Source organism: Thalia democratica, chromosome 9 (assembly GCF_965202585.1).
Source record: "Thalia democratica chromosome 9, ktThaDemo2.hap1.1, whole genome shotgun sequence".
Taxonomy (NCBI): Eukaryota; Metazoa; Chordata; class Thaliacea; order Salpida; family Salpidae; genus Thalia; species Thalia democratica.
In genome coordinates this window covers 32,201,925-32,213,903 of record NC_139173.1, presented here as the reverse complement: position 1 = coordinate 32,213,903, position 11,979 = coordinate 32,201,925, and positions in this window count along the sequence as shown.

The window sequence follows — 11,979 nt, the reverse complement described above, 5'->3', positions numbered from 1 at the left end:
AACAGATACTGCCCCTGAGTAACTTATGCGTCTCCTACTCATATCCAATCAAAATTTATAAACAATATAGAAAATATACAAATATGCATTTCTATATATGATGAATCTGAATATCATAAATGGGAATCAATAACAAATACTAATAATAATATGAACATTTAACAGAATCTAAATAATTATATATAGATACAGAAAACTTAAAGTATCACTAATATACTAAATAATTCACTAATACACTATAAACAACTATTTTCTACTAAATTTTATTTTTAAACAAACTAGAAATGTAAACTTGCAATTAAAGAAAATCAAGAGAGAATAACAGCATTTAAAAGGTAGCAGTTCAACATTAAATTACCAAGTTCTCTGAAGCCCTATCATGTTACTCTCAAGCCCTATCATTAAACTGTCCAAACATAAACCTGTCTTCATTAACAACAAATTCTATATACTATTACGTCATATCTTTTAATTTTAGCGTTCTTAGAAATATATAACTATTTTGTACTTTTTCGAATAATAGCCTAACATTACAAGTAAAGCAATATTTTTTATTTCATACGGTCTAGTACTGAGCACATAGTTTAACTATTTATATCAACTAATTCTAACACAGGCCTTAAAATAAATTTATTTCGTCTTTCTATAAGTTTTTTTTTGGTCAGCTGACATCGTACTAACTTTTTATCAGAAGATGTTGGTTAAGGATTTTTTTCAATTTAAACAATTTTAGTCGCGTTTTTTTCTAGTTGGCTTATTATGAGAAAAGAATGATAAAGCAAAAGCTTCAAAGCTTACTTGCCCTTAATGCGTTAAATTAAATAAGGACTAACTTAATGCTTTTTCAATACAATTATATTTGTTAAGGTACATAAGTAGATTTTCAAAACTGACTTTTTTATTGACAAACCTTTAAACGAAGTGTTTTGTTTCAACTGTCGTTGTATCAGAACAGGGGTCAGCAGACATTTGGTGGCCGCAAGCCGAATTAAAAAAAATGTGGGCCGCAGCAGTAGTCTTTTTTGTATTTGCGATTCGTAACAGATCTGAGATACCAATCAATAGTTTTCCTAAATTTTTCCCAAATATTTTTTTTCTGATTTTCAATTCAAACTTCAGAATATGGGAACGGGTCAAAAGATATTCTGTTCATTTTTAGTTCTTCATCTGAATATTGCTAGATTAAATACATTTTTACTTTATGTACGTTGATACAAAAAAACGAAGTTCTTCATTTTATAAAATTTATCAAACTGTTTCTATTAGAATTATAAGATGCAAAAATATTTAAGTTAGCCTACAGAAAAATGATCACTTGTAGGACATATTAGCCAATTTTAATGAAATTTTTTAACTTTTTTTGTTTTAAAAATACTATGGCTCAGGTTTATAAATTAGTTGTCTCTTTTTATATTACTTAAAAATTTATAAATGTTTTAAACATAAGTACATTTCAAATCACTATTGACTAACATTATATAAACGGATAACATTATTATCAACTGCCGGTAAATGAAATTATACAAACAGTAAACTTTTCAATAATTGACTTTTAGTTTCTGCTACTATCACTATTGGGACTTTTGTAACGCTCTTCTTTTTTTAAATTTCTGAGGCTGTCCCTACTTTTTAATTTGATGTACTTCTTTAGTTTTATTTTTAAAATAACTTTTTATATAAATGTTTAAAAATTTCGATATTCATAGTCACCTGAAATATAATAAAATTTTAAAACAATATTTTTCAAGGTGTTTTGTTATTAAGCTTTCTTCAAATACCTTTCTTTTGAGTCAGTTGTTTTTCAAAAGTAAAATAAGTATCTATTTACTTAAAAGTTTAACAAGTAAATTTTAGTTGAAACTTCTTAAAATTATTAGTCCTTAAGCAATCAGTAAAAACTACGCTTTTCATTTTTGTTTTAGGAATTTATACTTCAAATTTTTTAAATCTTATATCTTTAGTATTTTGATATTATTGATTTTTTTCAATAAGTATTTTGATTAACTTAACTCGGGTAAACGACTACACAATTTCGGAAAATTCAAATTCCGACAATTCAGATTGATTTCTTTTTATAAAGGGCCACAACTCAAAAAGTAAAACATATTCAAAAAAATACAAATTATATTTGTAGATCTTATTAATACCCACAGACTTTTTTTTTGCAAAAACTTAATTATTTTCTGAGACATGGTTAAAATATTTTTTTAAATGCAGTAATTTTTATAACTCTTAAAAATATTTTTTAATTGTGGTCTGATGATCGAAATGATATGATCAACTTTTTCAATAAACTTGAGCTTGTCTCACGGCATACGAAAGTCCAAGCTTATGCTTTGCAGACTTCCGCCGATCATTTTGTTTCAAGTAAACGGATAAAAGTTACTAAAGTTTTTCCTATGTTCAAACAATTATCTTGTTTTTTAAAGCTCAAGCTCTTCTTAGACGTATACATAAACGCTCTCGGTAGTCTCAGTTTACCAAAGGCCTGTGATCTGATGATCCAAAAAGTGTGATCAAAACTTTAATAAAGTCAAATATTTAGTTCTGATGACATTTTCCGATGCTTATTTTTATTTTTATGTTTTCATTATAAATAAATCTTTTCTTTTTTAATTAGCTTCTCTTTATTTTTAATAACTTAAAACTACGAGAGTTAAATGAAGTATTTTACCAAGTTAACTACCAAGTGAAAGTTTGTTTAAGAATATAAAAAACTTTATTAAATGCATTAAATAAAGTATTTTGTACAACGTTTTAAATTATTTATTTATTGATATATTTTCTTGATTATATTCAAGTAACAAGTCATCTAAATTAAACTAAAATCTTTACTCAATTACGTTTTTTTAAATTTTAGATTAATCATCTGGATATGGCCTAAAATTTTCTTTTTCATTATTCCATCCGGGCCACAAATTGAAAAAATGTCCTGGCCCGGTTTCTGCCAGATCTTAGTTTAGAAAAAATATACGGGTCTTGCGGTATTTAAATTTGAAAAAGATCTGGATCAGGTAAATCACTACTTCAAAGTTAATAATTAAGTCTGACCGGTTTGCGAATCAATTTATACTTTGTTTTTTTTAACAGGTTCAGCTTCAACATTACTTTTATAGTTTAAATGAGTGTTTTTAAACATAGGTATTAATTGTAAATGTACAGTAACCTCTCGCATCTTTACGCACTCGTGACGTTACGCACTCTCGTTTAGTTACGCATTTTAGAATTCTAAAAAATTCAAAAAGTAAAAACTTTATTTTTTTTAATATTACAAAAATTAGGTTTATTGTATATTTTTAAATTAAAATATGTTTTTAAAAACTAAATCACCTCTCTATATCTTCAAAATTTGTAAACTTATGTTTCTTTACTAATTGATAAACATTTAGTTATACCTCAGTATTAACATTTTTGTTATACTTTGAACATTTTTGTTCAAAGGAAGAAATCCGTTACAGCACCAAATGCATATTTTTGTAAAAGGCTATAGAAACAAATTTTATTATAGACACCAAACCATTTATTAATTGCAAACAAAAGCTTAATTTAAATTGAATTGATATAGTAGAATAGAATATAAATGTTAAGTACCAAATAAGTCACATATAAATAAAGGTAAAACCTTATTATTAAAATTAGTAAAATATTTCTACAAGTACTATTATTTTATACAAATTTAAATTCTTTTTTTTACTGTATGTATAGTTTTATCTTTTGTTTTCATACATATTAATAAATTAAGTAAACAAATTGTTAAAAGTGGGAAATCCCTAGTCTGCTTTTAACTAAAAGCAATATCAAAAAACAGTCATTATAATAAGTATATTTAGTACCTCTCGTATCTTTACGATCTCTCATATCTTTACGCACTTTTTCTGTGGACACAATGTGCGTAAATAAGCGAGAGGTTACTGTATTTGATTGTTTTTTGATTATAAAAAAAACTAAGCTTGTACGTAAAATAAACAAATAATGCACCTTAGAAAATATACTAATATGTTTAATAATCGATTAAAGTTTAATTGAGTTTTTTATGTATTAATTGTTTGACACTTAAAAACGATCAAATGGGAAATTTTGTTTTCATTAAAAAAAAAGAACATATAACATAAAAAAATAAATAATTAACTAAATAACTTTTCATTTAATTTGTAATAATTTGAATACAAATAAGTATGCAACTATTTTTGTAATTAATAAATGCATTACATTTTGATGTTAATACTTTTAAATCAATTAATCGATTACGTTTAACAAAGTGTTGGGTTACATATATTTAACCAATCAGAGATATTTCTGATAGTTAAGCGAATTGATCGGTAAAAGAAAAACGTTTTTTATTACAAAACGTTAAGGCCCAAGTTAAATTTAATTCAAGATAACGATTGCTCATAAAAAAATCTTTACTTTTACAGCTTCTACAAAAATTAACTTCTTAGTTAAACTTTTTAAAGATACAAAACATTGGTCAAGTAGAAAACTAAGCTTAGCATTATGCTAAAACATAAAAACTAAGCTTTTTTATAATATACAAGTGAGTCGAACGAGCAATTTATAGCTTTTATAGTTTATTCAAGGACAAAAACGTTCATTACGAAAAAAATAAATTATTAGAACTTATACCTTTTATACTTAGAACCATAAAGGAACATTCGTTGAATCATCAGGAATACAACCGCTGCAACTTACTCAAAAATCACTGCCGGGACCATAACTGTCATCCCAGCTTCTGGACCTGGGGTCTCGATCCTCGCGACCAGAAGGACGCTCGTGCTGCCTCTCCATCTGTCTTCCCATCCCTTCGAGGTACCGCGCCATCTCTTCCATTCTCCTCTCCATGTTACGCATCTCCTCCTCGAATGAAGACATGTCTGGAGGAGGCGCGCCCATGCCGTTTCGATTGGGAGGCTGCCGGTTTCCATGGCAATTGTAACCTCTTCCCCTGGTCGAATCACCATTCATGTATTTACTAGGATTGTAACTTCTTCCTCTGGTCGGATCACCATTCATTGAATTATCAGAATAACAGTCGCTGTCACTAACCAAAGAATTACTCCTGGATGAAGTACTCATGGATGAACTAGAACTTCTTCCTGCATTCCAATAACTATCGCTGTAACGTCTACGTCTGTTCAAAGGACCATACATGCTATTATCAGGACTATCAAAACGTCTGTCACTTTTCGAAGAACTGCTCCTGGATGAAGTACGACGATCACGATAAGAGTGATCGCGTTGATCCATTCGTCTCGATTTAGGGTCTCTGAGATCTTCACGTTCGTGAGTACGCTTTCTGCTGCTGTCACTGTAACCTCTGCCTCCACTTAAAGGACCATTCATGTGGTTATTAGGATGATTGTAACCTTTGCGTCTATTTGAAGGACCATTCATGTAATTATCAGGATGATTGTAACCTCTACCTCTATTCGAAGGACCATTCATTTGGTGATCAGGTTGGTTGTAACCTCTACCTCTATTCGAAGGACCGTTCCTGTAATTACCTGGGTGATTGTAGCCTCTGCCTCTACTTGAAGGACCATTCATGTAATTACCAGGATGATTGTTACCTCTACCTCTATTCGAAGGACCATTCATGTGGTTATCAGGGTCATTGTAACCTCTACCTCTACTTGAAGGACCTGGATTAGTGATCCCGGATTCATCGCGGTTATCAGTTCGTCTCGATTTAGGGTCTTTTGGATCTTCACGTTCGTGAGAACGCTTTCTGCTGCCATCAGGAGCTTCTCTAGACATAATTTAGACTAAAAATCTGTTAAAACTTTGTTGTTAATATTAAATAATTTTTTAAGTTTGATTTTACTATTTAAACTGTACTTCTGCTTAAACTTAATAAGTAGCAGTTACAATTACAGCATTAGTAAATTATAATAGAATAATAAAAAATTGCAATAGATTATCAGAAACAAACACTGATTTTAAAAAACTCTGTCTTTTCATTTTTAAGCAACTTAATGAAGTAGCAATATATATTAAAAAAAACTAACTTATGTGTTAATTCATTCTTATAGTTAAATACAGTTAACAACTTATGTGATGTGATCAACAGTACAAAATCATTTTAATGATTAATGTTGACAAAAATACATTTAATGCTTAGTAGCATACTTAAAATTATGCTTTGTTTTGAAAGCCAGTGCGAAAACAAAGTAAAAAATGTTGTTGAAAATTACTTCTAGATAAGATTAATCAAAATATGTTCTATTTAAAAATGTAAAAACGTTTTAGTTACTTAAAACAAAACATTTAAAATGTTTGAAGTTTTGTTTTTTGTTATAAACACGAATTACAACAACAAAAAGTTTTTTATAAACTTTTATTGTAATAAAAACAAATGACTGCAATACATACAAACATGATTTTTTGTTAATAGTTTAAATCGTTTTCCAAACTTGTATACTGTGTCATATTACTTGTTTTATCAACTAAAACCAATGCAAAATATTTTTTTAGTGTTTCATATAACAGTTTAGTTTTACTGTGTTATAGGTCCATTAAAAGCTTTTCAAAGTAAGGAAATTTAGTTGGAAGGTTATTAGTACACTAAATTTTCTAAAAATAAAAAAAATATAACATTGCGATTAAAGAATAGCTTGTTTTTTGTTTAATATTTATCATACATGATCAAACTAAAACTTTTAAAGAGATCATAACGAGCTTGCAAACAAATGTTCAATGTAAGAAACACGGTATAATTTATAGTATGTACGCTTTAATTGTAGCCGTTTCGACACATTTTTTATCCGTTAGGTGCTGCTGTTGCTCGTTAACGTGATAAGAAATAAACAAATGTTTCTTTAGTTTAAAGCTGAGATAATGTTTTGTTAGTTTAGAATGAATAAGTTAGTAAAACTCTTGTGTAAATAGTAGTTTATAAATGAAAGGTAACTTGAATTATTGAAATTTATTTGAAAAACCTTAACCAACTACAAGCAATGATAAAACTAGTAAAACTTTTTCAAGTCTTTTTAACAGTTGTTTAAGCTCTGTGCTATTTTGAATTATAAATTTAGATCATACTAACAAATTTAGTGAAAATGATGTACTGTTCAACGGATTTTTTTTCAAAAGTTTTTAACGAAGACGTCAGCAATTTGAACCTAAATTAGTACATAAACCAAGTTTAAAACTATTGAAAAGATAATGTTAACATAAACCGCTTTTAGGCACTTCAATTTAAACAACTAACGCCTTTTGTTTTTCGCGTTGAATTACCAAAGCAGTACCAAAACAAACTGAAGCACTTAAAAATTATGTTTGCACGTTTTAACTTGCACCTTTATGATCTTTTGACAACTTCCAGCACACGTGTTGAAATTGATTTTGACAATTTTGAGGGTGGAAATCCGGGAAATATTGACAATACGGTGTGACGTAATAATAGAAATGGAAATAGGTTAATTGAGTGGACTTCAATCAAGTATATCGATCAATTTGGTGTCGGAACAATAAGCCGCTTGGCTGCATTGAGTAGTGCAATAGGGATTCAAAAAATGAAATAATATCAAACAAGTAAATAATGTGTATGGTGTACTTATAGGTATCGATACAGGGCACGTCTACACCTTTTCCTTTCCTTGGAATAACAAAAAAAAAATTAGTTGCTAAAAAAACACACAATTCTTATTTTAGGTGTTATGCAATTTTTTCATTTAACAAGGCCTTAGTTTTTATACTCAAAGGAGATTAAGTTTTAGATAGTAATATTCTGACACGTATAAAATGCTTTTAGAAAACAAAAGTTTTTCGAGAACTTTAAACACCAACATTTTCATTAAAGGTTTGATATTTAATTGTAAAAATTGGTGTTATTGTTTTACAAAATAATTTTTTTTTGAATTTGTTTTTGGACAAATTGTCAAACATTTTAAATTAGTAAAATTAGATATAGTTTAAACGTTTAGAATTAGAAAACTATATCTAGATTTGTCAAAAATAAGCTTGAACTGTTTACAATATCTACAGCATACTTTACTAAATAAACTTTTTCAAAGCAAGTTTTTGAATAATTCCACCAAAAAAACTGCAACCTATATTTTTGCGCTGAAAAGTAAAAAAAGTTGGCGAAACGTCATAAAAGTTTTTGTGAAAAAAATGTAAAATGCTAATTAATTCAAGCAAAACTTGGCGAGTGGTAACTCTCTTATTTGTTTTGTCAGTAAAAGCCATCAAAAAAACTGTTCACATACAACGAACAAAATTTACAAATCCTCTGGATAATGTCAGACGAATGCATAGTGACAATTTTGAAAAGCCAGCCGGGTGCGCCTGAAAGCTCGAAAAACGTCAAACCATGTGCGTGTACGGAAGACACGAAGTTGGAGGACGACTTTTCGAAGGAATCCGTGCACGACCCGCACTTCATATACGGACTGGTGGTCGTGTTTGTTGTGACCATCGTCACTTTGGCCATGCTCGTCGGCTATTTGTTCGTGTTTTCATACTAGTCGCGTTTTAAGTTGGTGTTTTGGTTGCGGTGAGTTTGGTGGGTAGTGTGTATGCGAGCCAGGTTGAACGCTTTCTCGCCTCGAGCGCTTCTCTGGAAAGCACACGTCAGATAATCTCCAGTTGAATTTTTGTGTGTTAAGATGTTAGAAAAAATAGAAAATAAAAATTAGAGAAAAATAAAATGGATTGTGAAATTCTATAAAAATTTATGTTTAGATTTTTTACATAATAAGTTGTAAAATAATTTATTTAATTCTTTGTTAGTAACTTTTTTAATATGAATTTGAAATTCAAATTTACTATATTCAAACACTTTATAAACTTTAAAATTTGTTTGGGAAAGGTAGTTTTTTGCTGGTATTATTAAAAAACAAGGCATAACTGATAACGCGTTTAGATTGTACATTTTAAAATCTTCATAAATTATTGGATTAACAAAAAAAACTGAAAAGTTTATAAATTGTTAAACTTTGAAAAACATTAACTTCACCATAATTGCAAGTATAAATTTATGTCAAAGAGTGAGTCAAACAAAAAACAAAGCTTGGCAATCAACGTCTGAACACGAGTAAAACGTTGCGTAAGACCTACGTCATGCAAACAACATACTGAATTGAGCAGCGGTTCAAAGCAAAATTTAAAATATACTTTTCATCGTTTTATGGACGCCATAAAATCTGCTCAATACAGCCCGTGGCACTTTCGCTTCTCACAAGTTCCCGCGGACACTTCTCCGCGGTCGAGATTTCCACCGCCGAAAACGAGTGCGGCCGCGGATTAGCAGCACATCGGGTTTGAGGCCTCGTGATTGGCCCGCAGCGCGAGTTACGTCATGCTTTCCGTTTCTAATACTTCCGCAAGTTTTTCGAAGGGACAAAGCTCCGGAAATTTGGATTTGTCGTAATGATCGTTTGAAGAGATCAAGAGCTGCGGTGGCGAGTTTGTTTACGCAAATTGAGTTCACAGCTTCTCGTGTTTAAAGCGGGAAAAATTGCACCAAGGTATCAAGTTTGCACTTTGTGAATAAAACAACACACATATACACACTTAGAGACTTTGGTTTACACAAAAGTTTGTTTTTGTTTTTTGCTTACGTAAAAGTGTTTTGAAAATAAAAGTGCAAAGTTTGAACAGCACATTCGTGAAAACATTTTCAAAAAAAGCTTTTAGTACTTTCCAGTATAAATAGCAACAGTGCAATGAAAATCACTTTTGCTTTCAACAGCCCTTTTGACGGCAACAACATCGGTTGAGTTTTGAAAGGAGCCGATAAAAGACGGGTTTTTACAAACTGAAGTGTTTATTATTCTTACGCTTTCGCAAAGAAAGTTTTAGATGCTATCGCTGTCGATAGCGCGGGTTGACCACTTAGATTATTTTTATTAAATTCAGGCTTCTGGTAAGTGTTTCAATGCAATTTTGTTTACACGCTATACAGTAACAAATGCGTATGAAATTTACTGATATTTTGAGGACTGTGTCAATTTTAGGTGTTTTTCTTTATCTTAAAGTGTTCTACATGGTAATATCGTTTTTATAGTTGTCTTTTACTGTGTATGTTCAGCATGATTATTCAAAATTAGTTTTGACGAATATACCAGATAAAAATTTAAGTTAGTCTTTTTTTTTAATTTCGAACTTTTTTAACAACGCACTAAGTAGCACAAATTTGAAAATTTTTTGACAAAAAAGTAAACACAATAAACTGCTAAATGCAACTGATCACAGTCGATTTTTAAACAAGCTCTTAAGTATGTTCTGTTCGTAATATTAATCTTTTATGTTAAATAGCAGGGACGTAACTTTAGTTTGCTACATACTTTCAGTTGTCTTAAATTTTCGATTAAAAAATTTTTAACTTGACTCAAATCGTTTTAATTTCGAAACATTTTTCGTTTTAATCTTTTCAAATGAAACAAAAGAATCAAATAAAACCCTACTTTAGAGTCTTTTCAAAGACCCCTCGTTATTATAACTATTAGTGGTTTTTTTAAATCGATTCACAAATTATTTAAAATTTATAAGATTGAAGAAAATAGTATTAAAAGCAAAATGGTCTTTTGAATCATTTAAAGTCTATTTTGCATAAAAACAGGTATATGCAAATTTATGAACCTTTTATTTGCATAAGCCCTTTTTGTATGACTTATTGAATGATTAATTGTTACTGCAATGCTATATCCGGTAGCAAATCGTTTGTACAATTTCTACTAATTTGCAAAAAGGTTAAACTAGTTTTATGTACTTTTTTATAAGCATGGTTTTCAACTAAACTTTAAAGTAATTTTAGCTTTAAAAGTTCATCAAATTTTTAGATGCCATTTGCTTTGTTAGTTAAGATTTTTGTACAACCGTATTTGTTTTTCGTAGCGACTTAAAAAATTTTGTACAATTAAAAAACTAAAAACAACCTTGAAATTAGTATGACTTCTAATTGGTTATTTAGTTTAAAATGTAATGTAAAACTTAAATTCTGAATTTTTATAGTCTTTTTATGATACGTTAAGATACCGAGTTTTTAAACACATCTATACGGTCATTTTTAATTTTTCTGCTTCTTTAAAACTAAAATTAAGCTGTTTCTCTGATAAATTGTTTGCTTTATTTAATTAGAACAATAATATAAAAATCATTTTAAAGATGCTTTGACAAAAAGTGTATTTTAGAAAAGAATTATACTGTTATCATTAGTTTTATTAAAAACAAGCATTTTGAAAACTCAACTTAAACAACTGTTCATTAAATGAATTATATAATCTTGTGTTGATACTAATGTAGTTACAAAGCTTTTAATATTTTTGTAAAAGGGATTCAATCACTAAAAAATAAGCGTAAGATGTTTCTAAGCATTTGAAATATATTAATTTTATTAGACAACAAAAAAACTTCTTGATAAATAGTACATTGATTTCATAAAAACGTCTACCAAATACTTTATAAAAAATTATAAAAAACGTTTCTGTAATAAATAAGTTTAATCAGCTCTTAGAAATAATGACAAAAAGTTTAATTGATAGTTTTTGATGTTTTAAGGAACAAATTTTAGTATAAAATTACCAAGCTAAATTAAGTGATAAGTTTTTCACAGTACAGTACAAGGTATAAAAATTAAGTTGAATGTCAGCAATTGCAGTTCTCCTTTGAAGCATAGAAATATTTATTACCAAATAAAGTAAACTTTATTCCATTGTTTTAACAGGCCTGACATTTTAGATATACATTTAATTAGAATGTTTCGTAGTAAAACTTTAAAATAAATAACAACAGTTTTAAGTTACCCAATTTTTCTTAGTTTGTAATCAAAAATTTTTCTTGCTAGCCTTAAAAATTTTAAATTGTTGTAATTTAAATCGTTTAAGTTGTTATAAGTTTAAAAGTGTTTAATTGCTCAAAGAATTGCACAACATATTTTTTTGTTTTGAAATAAATAAATAAATAATAATAGCAAATGTGCGAGAAGTAATTTCTTTAACAACTTTTCTCTAACTAGTGCTAAAAGTCATAAGGAAGGTC